We start from the raw sequence: 12,374 nt of genomic DNA, 5'->3' as shown, positions 1-12,374 counted from the left end.
CATGGATAAATGTGTCCGCAATTGCAGACATCTCATGTAACTGCTTTCTATCTGAAAAATTAAATGACAATATCACTCTTATTATATGCTTTTCATCAAATTATGTTCCCTGTGCTCAATTAACAAGATTGCATTAATTGGAACTACAGGTCTGCTGTAATTGTAGCTGTAAATCTGAAGTCTCGGCATTCTTGGAATGTCCGAAGGTCCATGTAAAGTGGAAGTCTGTTTCCATGCCTACCATCTGGCTAAAACCGCTTCCACTGTCCAAGATATCTGCACCTAATGACTATGCATTGTGGCAACCTTAATTTTCGTGTGGTCTGTGAGGCTTGTTTTGGATGACAAGCCCAACAACTGGTTGCTAGTTGTCAAGTTTCTGCTGCCTTCAGTAAACGCTTTGCAGTGACTGAGTGATCGCATAAGTGTATGACAAGAGGAGGCCACGACACTGGAGTCACATATTTACACCTTCAGTAAGCCATTAAAACAACAATGTGCAAGTAGTAAGGTGCACTAGTCTGGCAATTGCAAGAGAAGTTTTACGTGTATATTATTGAACTGATGTAGCTGTGCATATAAATGCCCCATGTTAAGAGTTCCTGGAGGTCAGGTGGTAAGTGTTCAAGCTTCATAAGATGTGTATGAGGTGACAGTTCAACTCTCACTGAAACCTTCATATTTGTAGTACAAGAATGAATTCTGTGATATTAAAAAAAATTGCACCTACAGTATTTGTTTTTGCTATGTTAGCAATGCCTCACCGTTATGCAGGTTAACTACCAAATGGGGCCTGCCTCTGTGTCCTCAGCTCGAAATGTCGAGGTACAAAGCAGTTCCGGGTACATTACCAGATTGCACGTATAAGGGATTTCGGAAATTATGGCAGGCATACATTTTCAGGAAACCTCTATGCTTTTCTTCATTGACTTGTCAATAGCTATAAATATGTTTGTACTAGTAATTAAATTTAATTAAAAATAGTAAGTACCCAAACAACATTAGATTCACTTAAACTACATGCAAATACATGCCATTTTTTTAAATTTAATTACCTTTCACAAGTCATAAATTAAATAATATGACCAGTGATGAATAAAACGGATTAAAAATAAGTGTGAGCGGGAGGCAAAGTGTCGCTTCATATAAGTCCGTCCTCCGAAGCTTGAACACAAACCAATGGACCACTATGAAGTCTAGCATGCAGCTCCTATGCACAGATATGTATAACGTAATACATATCAAACATCTTTTGCTATTTTCTCTGAATTATCAGAGTAGTGCATCTTACAACTTGCACATTATGTTGTTTTAATGGTCTACTAAAGATGTACAAAGTTTGAAATGAATCCTTGCTCCCAACATTGTGGCCTCCCTTTGTGAGTAAACATAAGTCAGAGCGTTTCAATAAAATGAACACCATGGACAAAATTTCATGTACGCTGTACCAAATTGAAATTTCCAATTTCAAAGACATTTGGATATGTACTACGGCAAGGAGACAAATCAAAGATATAGTGGCATGTGTAGCATGTAAAAAAAGTGTATTCTTCCACAAGACAAATCTGGGACTTGCAAAATTGTTAAAACACGGGTGCAAGACTAGACATACTAGTATAATACTTTTTAAATACTACAAGACGTAAACCTTCAAGACCCACCAAATCTGAAGGTAGCCACAACAAAAAAGTTCCCTTAATCTTGTCAGCAAAGACATTTCACTTTTCGAAGCTGCGTGTGGAAATGTATTTTTCAAGACGGCACAATTCCTTATTGATACAGGAGCAAAGAAGGGTGTAAAGTAATTGCTACCACAGTCAACCACCCTCTCGAGAAATTTAATGGAAACCAGACTGTCACCATGAAACTGTTTCTAGACAGGTGAGGAATGTTTTCAGTGATGTAGGAGGCGCACTAACAAACACTCTATGGTATGATTCATATCGCAAGATCAAACTACACAGGTGTGGATGCGCATTACATTAACAATGAAGAAGGAAAACTTTAGGATTGTTTGAGATTTAAAAAACTAGAGAAAATATTAAACACGAACTAATAAAAATATTACATTCATTCAATTTACTCAGCACTGTGCAAAAAGTCTGGTCTGCAACTGACAGGTGTAAATATTGTAGTAGCACTTTGTAAATTTAAGATACTCACATGGTCAGTGAATATCAGTACCGCACTGGAGCACAAGACTCGAGAAGGTATCAATGGTAAGAGTTATGTATAGTCATTAATAAATTCTTGTCGAGCTGTCACAACTCTATAAAAAGATCTGCTGATTGAAACTGTAAAAGTTGACTGGATCTGTGGACACACAATGGAACAGTAAACTAGACATGCGAGTCAATTCACAGTGGTCTGAGGTTCTTGCGATTTTCTCTGACAAAAATCAATACTTGAGAAAAAATAGTTGAAAAATGTAATAAGTTTTCTGGCAGCATCTAAAAACATTGCCTAGTATATCTCAAGACTCCATAACACCAACGCTCTATCTGTGTGTATTGTGGAAATTTAAACTGCTCTTTTCTAGAAAAGAACAAGAGCAAAATCACATTTCTAATGGATGTAATGACTAAAGCAAAATCATTTTTAAACAATAAGTGGAAAATAATGCACAAACTCCCAACATTCTTCAATCCAGAATATAACTGCTTAAAACTTCTTGGCAGAGTGCTGACAACTGAAAGACAAAGTTACACAAGAAGCTAGGAATTATGCTGCAAGGAAGTGTCTACAGTTCACAGATAATGAGCTCACATCTGAGGTTCCAGCAAAGAAACAGAAATCCAATTAGAGGTTTTGAATGAGTTTGAAGAGTCAGCAGAAGATGAACTTGCAAGAGACACCAACATTGGCACAGATGAAGTTCCAAAATATATCAAATATAAATTCCAAGTTGTGGATGGCCACAATATAACATTGGTGGTGCAGGCGTGAAAGCATGTACTGACATCTTTCCAAACTGACATACTTTATAACTGCTAGATGAATAATGAGGAACTGACCCACTTTTTTGAAGCCACAGATGATCAACAATATCTTCCCGAATAATAGCTTTCAATCTAAATATGTACCCATGCAACTACTCTCATTCTACTGCCTTTCTCTGAGGTGTCAATTACTTTTAAATATTTCATTTATCACCTTGGGAAGCAGAAAATAATTTAATTAGTTTTACTTGAAATTTTTAAAATTAAAGACCTACCTCCAGGTATTTTTAGTCCTTTTAGGATACCAACAAGAATATTCATCTTCTAAATCATACTTGTGGAACATTATGAAACTACATAATGGTTAACTTTTAAGTCCCTACCTAAACTTTCAACATGCTTGATACTAATGCTATTCTAGAAGAGGCTGTTCCAGCTAAACTGAGCACTGTCACTCTGAATAATCAAATGGGCAGGCACACTGCAGAGCATTATCGGTTGCAGTGAACAATGAAATGCAACTGCATAGCAGAGCTTTGTGATCTATCGGCCACACCTTACTCATCACTGTCAACATTCTCTTAGCATCCCCTACCACATGGGCTCCGAGTCACTGGAGCGAGCACGCCTGCTCGCTAACAGTGGTACAAATGGACCAGCCTGTTTTAACAAATAGTGCAATTTAATAAGCCAAATGCTGTAAGCTGCCACATAATAAATTTTAAGCACTTATTACACATTCAGAACAAGTATCCCTATGAAGGTTCAATTGCAGTACCCTGGAAAAAGACTATATGCACAGTTAACATCTGCAACGGCTAAGGACCACATGTTCTTCCACACTTTTAAATGCACATTCTCTTTCCAACCTATACATGGCTCCCTTACACCTGAGTAATTCCCATTGCCTTTGCAATAACAGTTCAACTACACAATTTCAATTCAAACTGGCTCTTCTAAGATAAGCAATAATTTGGAATTTTCATTTCGTATCTCACTTCTTTTTAATCAAAATATCCACTGGTGTACTGCCAGTCTACAGTGTCCATCGGGCACAATATTTCGGCGATCACACATGGCACCATCATTAGGTGAACTGACGGACTGAGCTCCTGTCAACGTGCCGGCACGGAGATCCGTGCGCTATGGCTGCTCAGAGGGAACTGAGTTAGGTCGCGGCAGCGGCCGATTTAAATACCCTCTGCCCGCAGCGCGCTCCCTCCACTGTCCGCGCCACAGTCGCGTGGTGGAACAGATTGCGACGGCATCTGAAATGACGTCGGAGTGATGGCTCTGTCTGCTGTGGTCGTCACAACTATACGTTTGCTCAATTTACTCTTGATTAACCCAATCGCTGGTTCCCAAGCCTTGCTAAGATTATAGCCACAGTCACAGTTTATGAGGTGGTCATTGGTGCGAATTTCGATGGCCTCTCTAACAATGCTGTCCCTGTAGCTTGACGTCTGTACCAGAATCCTCGTGTGTTCATACTCCATAGCATGATTTTCAGACAATGTTCAGCGACCACCGACTTGCTGGGATACATCAGTCGAGTGTGCCTCTGGTGTTCATGGCATTGATCCTCGACAGCACGCATCGTCTGACCAATATACGACTTGCCACATTGACACGGAATCTGGTACACGCCAGCCTTTCTCAACCCGAGGTCACCTTTGGCGCTCCCCACCAGTGTACGAGTTTTATTCGGAGGACAAAACACAGTTCCGACCCAGTGTTTCTTAAAAATGCGGGTGATTTTCCCTGAGAGTGTGCCTGTATATGGAATAAATGCAGCACCTACCTCCTCCATCATGATTTCATCCATCTCCACAGGTTGTGCTGTAGTGGTTGGGCAAAGAGCACATTGAATCCATCACTCTGAGTATCCATTTTTTCGGAATACAGTTCTCAGATGATCCAATTCCTGGGGTACACTCTCCGTGTCAAAGATAGTGCGTTCCCTACGTACTATAGTTTTAAGTACCCCATTCCTCTGTGAAGGGTGGTGGCAGCTGCCTGCGTGCAAATAGAGATCAGTGTGCGTTGTCTTCCGATACACCCCATGACCTAGACTGCCGTCAGCCCTTCTCTTGACCAAGACGTCAAGGAACCGACGTCACCTCGGACACCGTCGCAATCTGTTCCACCAGGCGACCGTGGTGCAGGGCGCAGACAGCAGAGGGAGCGCGCCGCAGGCGGAGGGTATTTAAATCGGCTGCTGCTGCGACTGAATCCAGTTTCCTCTGAGCAGCCATAGCGTATGGATCTCCGTGCCGGCACGTTCAGAGGAGCTCAGTCCGTCAGTTCACCTGATGACGACGACATGTATGATCACCGAAATACGGTGCCCGTTGGACACAGTACACCGGCAGTACAACCATGGATATTTTGATTATCAAATACACCACGAGAAACTCAAGAATCTCACTTTTTTTTAACAAGTGCGCCATAATGCTCCGTATAAAATCAGTGAATCTATCATAGTTTTCGTTAAATATATTTACAAGTACATGATCAAATGCTTATGACAATAAGAATAACAACTTGAGGCCATCTGGCATTATTGTGCCAACTATGTGACCAACATTTAACAATACACATGTGACTTGTGTCCCAGCTTCAAGTGACTTCCCATCAGAAGAAACAACTACATAAAAATTCACAAAAGCTGTTTCAGTAATTACAACTTATTTGCCAACCATAATGAGAATAAGGCAGCCCACAGAGTATTACAATATGGGCTCATTATTATCTACATTATAAGGCCTGTGCATAACATGTTAAAAACTGAGTACAAAAAGTAACAAATATGTTTTGTATTGCAATGAAATGAACTCCCTTAACTGCTTACAGGCGTTAACGGAGACAGATGAAAATGTGTGCCCCGACCGGGACTCGAACCCGGAATCTCCTGCTTACATTATGAAACTACATAATGGTTAACTTTTAAGTCCCTACCTAAACTTTCAACATGCTTGATAGTAATGCTATTCTAGAAGAGGCTGTTCCAGCTCACTGAGCACTGTCACTCTGAATAATCAAATGGGCAGGCACACTGCAGACGTTCTATCCATCTGAGCCACCGAGGATAGTGTGACTGCAGGGATTTATCTCTAACACGCCTCCCACGAAACCCACATTCTCACCGTATTGTCCCACACTACATTCGTAGTGCCCCCCGTCCATTATACTCATTACTCGCGGCGCGTTGCCGATTCCCGTAAGAGCTCAGGCACTGTTTGTGCATTCGCACAGAAGAAGATGGTCAAGTGGCTGGTGAGCCTTAATATAAGATGGTATCTGTCCTTTCGGACATGTCCGAAAGAACAGATACCATCTTAGTATAAATATGTTTTGTCCCAGTCATATGCAACAAGTGAGTAAATTTGATATGACTGTCACTGAAATATGTCTGCTTCAAAGCAGAGTTTGGACTTCAGCAAGTGAAAATACTGGCCACGTGCAAGCCTTTCATCAGAGCACTGACAAATTGCTTTACAAAACTAACATGTCAGCACAGGTAAGAGCCTTGCAGATAGCAACTTTCTTATCTGTCCCATCCTCTTAGTGATAAGGTATGTGCAATTGTACTGCACATTCAAGCTGCTAACTTGTGCTTCAAATGTACTCTCCAAATCCAAACTGAAATACTCTACAGGTGAGAAAGTGTGCCTAGTAGTAGTTAGGACCATCAGCAATGTCTGGCCATATTTAGTTTGTAAACCATTCACTGTTGTCATGAACCATCATTCCCTATGTTGCCCAAGAGCCTGAAGTACCTGTGTTGTCAACTGGTGAGATGCGAACAAAAGTTTCAGGAGCACGTCACAATGGTATAGAAAAGGGACATTGGTTGCCTTTCAAGGAATCATTTAATAGAACACAGCAGCATGGATGAAATTCAGTCACTGCTACACAGCATGACACTGCTGCTCAAAAGAAAGAAGATCCAGAACTGCTGAAACCATATAGGCCTTTGAGGAAGATTCAACCAAAAGGAAAATTTAATTTAAACAGAATGGAAGCACTTCCCACAAATATCTCCGGGGCATCTGGTATAAATTCCAACTGAAGCAGCACCATTCCAATGAACTGCAGACAACCCCTTAGGGAATAAAGTGCATTGACTACCTCAACCACTACACTAGCACCAAAGCTGAAACAGCTACTGACACTTCAAAAATTGCCACGTTCCTTGTAGAACATGATTTTTCATGCATGGAACACTCCAGGTGATCTCCAACCACAGAAAAGTCACCCAGTCAAGACTAGTATCAGAAGTAATTTCAAACTACAACATAACACAGGATGACAACTGTCTACCACCCATCAATGAATCGCCTCACAGAAGCCTTTAGTAAGAACTTAGCAGATATGTACAAAGATGTCTAAAGATTGGAATACAATACTACCTGTCATGACATTCATATACGCCACAGAAAAGAAAGACTCCACAGTCGAGCAGAAACAATGGACACATTTTTCTTGTTTGAACCTTACATTATTCAGAGTGGTAATGAGGAAACCACCACCAGCCTTCAGACTCAGGGGTAATACTGTAACACCATAAAATACTGAGCTGTAACACCAAACAGCTAGTTAGATCAAGCACAGGAGACTAAATTTTTGCCGACAGTAAGGCTACCGGAAGTTACTAAACCACTACTTAGGGCCATACTGTTGTCACTTGTCTTGAATGCTTGGATTATGATCCTTCATCAAGCCCAAGTACAGTAATTAGATACAGGAGACCTGCTCAACCACCACAAAGCTTGGAAGTGTTTATATCAGATTTCCATCATAGTGCAAAGTACTTGAACCAAAACAAGAGCATCTGCCATACAGAGGGCCACTGACAAACTGCTGTAGTGTACTCCAATAGGACCTTCTGCAACAGCAACTCACTGCTTCTCTACAAGAGGGAGCAATACTGTTAACTGAAACACACAGTGTGGCACAGTCACTAGTGTCATGCTGTGGATCGCCAGTGATTACTTGCTGTATACTATAATTTCTTGTACATTTTAAAATTGAATCTATATTCTGGAATATTTGATGTCTGCATACATAGCAGCACTCTCTGCCCAAAAGTTCAGTTCTGTTTGGAATTACATTTGTTTTGTATTAAATGTGCCTTCAGTTCCTAGTGCTACCTCACTGACAACCCCTATTGTCAGATTTGGACTTCAGTATGGTTACCATATAACACTATGAATTCATTTCCTAATGCCATTGAAAAATAAACTCATCATACCATACTTTCACAGAAACTTAATAACTTGAGATTTAGCATAAAAAATTGTTTTTGATGTTTTCTGTGTCCATTTTAGTGAGAGCCAAGGACACCTCAGACAGCCAACCAATTCAGCTCACTTGTGAACAACCCAATACTTCCTTGTTTGTGAGGAAACTATCTCTGAAGTTCATGACAATTCAATAGACAGGATCTATAATTCAAAATTGAGCATTTTTCATCATGCTGGATACATGTGCATATATTTTCCATTAAATTGAGGACATAACTACCACCTAGGTTCCCATAACATACATGCTGTTCAGTGAAAGTACCACTGCTGTAGCGGCAAAGATGCGTGGCTTGGGAAGAGAGAACCTGTGTTCTATACCGAAATGCATTCTCCACTTTTCCTTGTGTATTTTTCCATATCAAAACTGGTAGAACTAGGAGGGTTAATATGATGTTCAATAAGGAACAACAAGTTAGGTAAATAACATATCAAACAACTTTTTAGATTTAATTTTTTTTATCTGAGTTTCCTTACAAGAGCTCTCATTCACTTACATATCCCCACTGAACAACTACATAGGTGGCACTTAAAGATTTAATGATTGCTATCTTCATCCAACTACACTGTTCCTTCCAAAGATTTCACAGAAAACAGACTATGTTTAAAAATACATTATTTCTTTTTAGTGATTAATTTTAATACATATCACATGTGATAATATTGTCTAAAATATCTGGACTGATTGCTTTGTTTAAAAGGGGGGAAGGGACCAAACTGTGAGGTCATCAGTCCCCTGTCCCTAGTAGAACAATTACTCAAGGGAAAGAAGAAAAAGGAGACGGATGGCACAATAACAGGAGAAAGGAAGAACCAGAAGAGCAACAAACACTACAATGGGCAAAACAGGACAAGAATACCAGAGAGACACAAGAAAAAGGGAGAAGAGATTAAAAACAAGAAAGCAGATTACCATGGCTGGCTGACCACGAGAATAAAAAGGGAAGCCAGCCACTCTGCAACACATTAAAACCTCCACCCTAAAAGCCCTAGGGTGGATGACAAAGGGGCAAAGGAAATGCGCTAAAACTCAAGATCAAATAGTAAAACCCATCCTCATGAATAAAACTAATGCTGCTTTGAGACAGTCTCCCAACACCAAAGGTAGGATGCTGGGAAAGTTGAAAGTCCACCAGAGAGCAGCTGAAAGTGGGCAGCCCAGCAAGAGATGGATGTCTGTCATTTGGGAGCCACAGCAACACTGAGCTGGGTCCTCGCAACAGAGGAGGTAACCACATGTGAACTGCGTATGGCCAACGTGGAGTCGACAGACAACTGATTCCCTGCGAGAAGCTCGCAAGACTTTCACACATCTGCAGTCTCCTTAATGACACAGTTCGTTGTCCATACTGTTACGTCACTGTCTCCCAAAGCAGAAAAACCTTGCGGCATAACACCCAACACAGGTCAGTTTCAGAGACGCCCAGCTCCAGGAGCAGTTTCCGCGTACCCTTTCTGGCTAGCCTGTCAGCAAGTTCGTTGCCTGGGATTCCGACATATCCTGGGTTCCACACACATGCCGCTGAACAACTTGACCATTCCAGGGCAGAGATCGACTCCTGGATGTTCGCTACTAAAGGATGGCGAGGGTAGCACTGGTCAATAGATTGTAAGTTGTGCAGGGAGTCAGAACAGAAGAAATGACTCACCAGAACAGGAAAAAATGTACTGAAGTTCACGAGACAGGGCCACAAGCTCTGCAGTGAATACACTGCTGCCAGTGGGCAAGGAATGCTATTCAATATGGCCTCAGTGGGCACAGGCGAAGCCAACATTACCATCAGCCATCGACCCATCAGCGTAAACAACTTTAGAGCCCCGGAACACTGCAAGAACCAAGAGGAAATGACAGCGGAGAGCGGTGGGGTTAATTGAGTCCTTAGGGCCATGCAAAATATCCAGACAAAGCTTCGGCCAAGGTGTACACCATGGACGTCAAGTAGAAGCGGTAAAGGGAAGGACTCCAGTTCGGAGAGAAGGGATCGCACGCAAACTGCTATCTGAGCTCTGACCTGGGCCGCCGATGCGGGAGACAAACTGCCGTGGTTGGGAAAAGGAGTCAGTAATTCGGATGGGCAGGATAACTACGAATGTGTGCAGCATAACTGGCGAGCAGTTGTGCATGCCTAACCTTCAGTGGAGGGACTCCGGCCTCCACCAGGACACTGGTCACCGGATTCGTTCTAAAACCTCCCGTCACTAGACGAACGCCACAGTGGTGCACTGGGTCAAGTACAACACTGAGGGTGCCACCGAACCATAAACTAGACTCCCATAGTCAAGGCGGATTGAACAAAAGCTCTGCAGAGCTGGTGCAGCAGCAGCAGCAGCATCATAGAGCAATCTGCACCCCAGTTGGTGTTGCTCAGGCAGCGGAGAGCATTGAGGTTCTGCCAGCACTTCCGCTTAAACTGACGAAGGTGAGGTAGGCAAGTCAATCGGGCATCAAAAACCTGTCCTACGAATCGATACGTATCCAAAACAGTTAGTGGATCGTCATAAGATAAAGTTCACATTCCAGATGAACATTATGACATCGAAAGAAGTCCATGACGCATGAATTTGTGGCCGAAAACCGAAGTTCTGGGCTAGAGCCCATGACTGCACCTTGTTAGTGGCTCCCTGTAGGCTCCGCTCAGCAACACCAGTACTGGAGGAGCAATAGGAAATGCACAAGTCACCTGCATATAAAAAAGGGGAGACTGACGACCCTACAGCTGCTGCTAGGCTGTTAGTGGCCACTAAAAGTACTCATTGCAGAGACCTACGGAATGCCATTCTCCTCAATACGGGGGAAATTATGGGAGGCACCAACTTGGACACTGAAAAGTATGGAGACAGGAAGTTCTGGATAAAAATCGGCAGTGGGCCCCGGAGACCCCACTCGTAGAATGTGGTAAGGATATGTCGCCAGGTCATGTTGTATGCTTGATTTATGTCAAAAAAAGACAACTAGCTCTTGGCATCTGGAAAAGGCTGTTTGGATGGCAGACTCAATGGACACAAGATTATCAATGGTAGAGTGACCCTGGCAGAAGACGCTCCGACATGGAGCCGGTAGGCCACGTGACAACCCAACCCAACCGCTAGCACCATACATTCCAGCAGCTTACAAAGAACGTTGGTGAGGCTAATGAGCCAACAGCTATCCATATCAAGTGGGTTTTTACCAGGTTTTAGCACCAGAATGATTGTGCTCTCCTGTCATTGCAACGGAAAGATGCCATCGCACCAGATCCAGTTGAGGATGACAAGGAGATGTCGTTTGTAGTCAGATGAGAGATGTTTAATCATCTGGCTATGGATCCGAACAGGCAAAGTGCAAGGGCACTGAGGAGCTCCCACTCTAAATCGGGTGTTATAGGATTCACTGGGGCATGTAGTGAATGAGAGGACTTTGGGAGGGCAAATGGCTGGGGGTAGTTCTGATGCATATGCTCGGCAGTTGTGTTTGCGTCGGTAGATAACACCATTTATGGTAACAAAGGGAACAACTGTTGGGGTCTGGTATGCAAAAAGGCATGAGATCTTCATCCAGACCCGGGAAAGTAACATGGCACCCAATGGCCGAGACGTATTCCAACAATCCAGCTTCTGTTTGATAAGCTGTCGAATGCGGGCACAGAGCCGTTAAAAGGGTATGAGGTGCTCCAGGGAAGGGTACCGCTTATGCCACTGTAGAGCTCACCGACACTCCTTAATTGCTTCAGCAACTTCCGGCGACCAAGGGACTGCCTTAAGCCTAGGCACCCTAAAGAGAGGGATCGCATTTTTTGCTGCAGAAACAATTGTCACCTGCTCAACCATCTCAATGTTACCGTGTAGAGATTCAGTGACAGCAGAGGTGTAAGTTTCCCAGTCTGCCTTGTTTAACACTTTTACTGCAGCTGACGCTTATAAGTGTCGCAACAAGCCATGAGGCAGTGTGGCTGACATAAGCAACCGCCCTCGCTGCAGTTCAGTCTAGTTGCAGTGTCTAAGATAGCATCATAGGATGTAAACTTTTGTTTTGTGGGGTGAGTTTTCGGACTTCTATTGTTCATAATGGTGACTAATGAACATTTGAATGATGCCTGTGTGACACCTAGAGGTGTAGGACAGCAAACAGACTTTAAAACATGACCACAACAGT

Source organism: Schistocerca gregaria, chromosome 3, assembly GCF_023897955.1.
Source record: "Schistocerca gregaria isolate iqSchGreg1 chromosome 3, iqSchGreg1.2, whole genome shotgun sequence".
In the NCBI taxonomy this organism is placed as follows: Eukaryota; Metazoa; Arthropoda; class Insecta; order Orthoptera; family Acrididae; genus Schistocerca; species Schistocerca gregaria.
Note: the sequence above shows the minus strand (reverse complement) of the source record.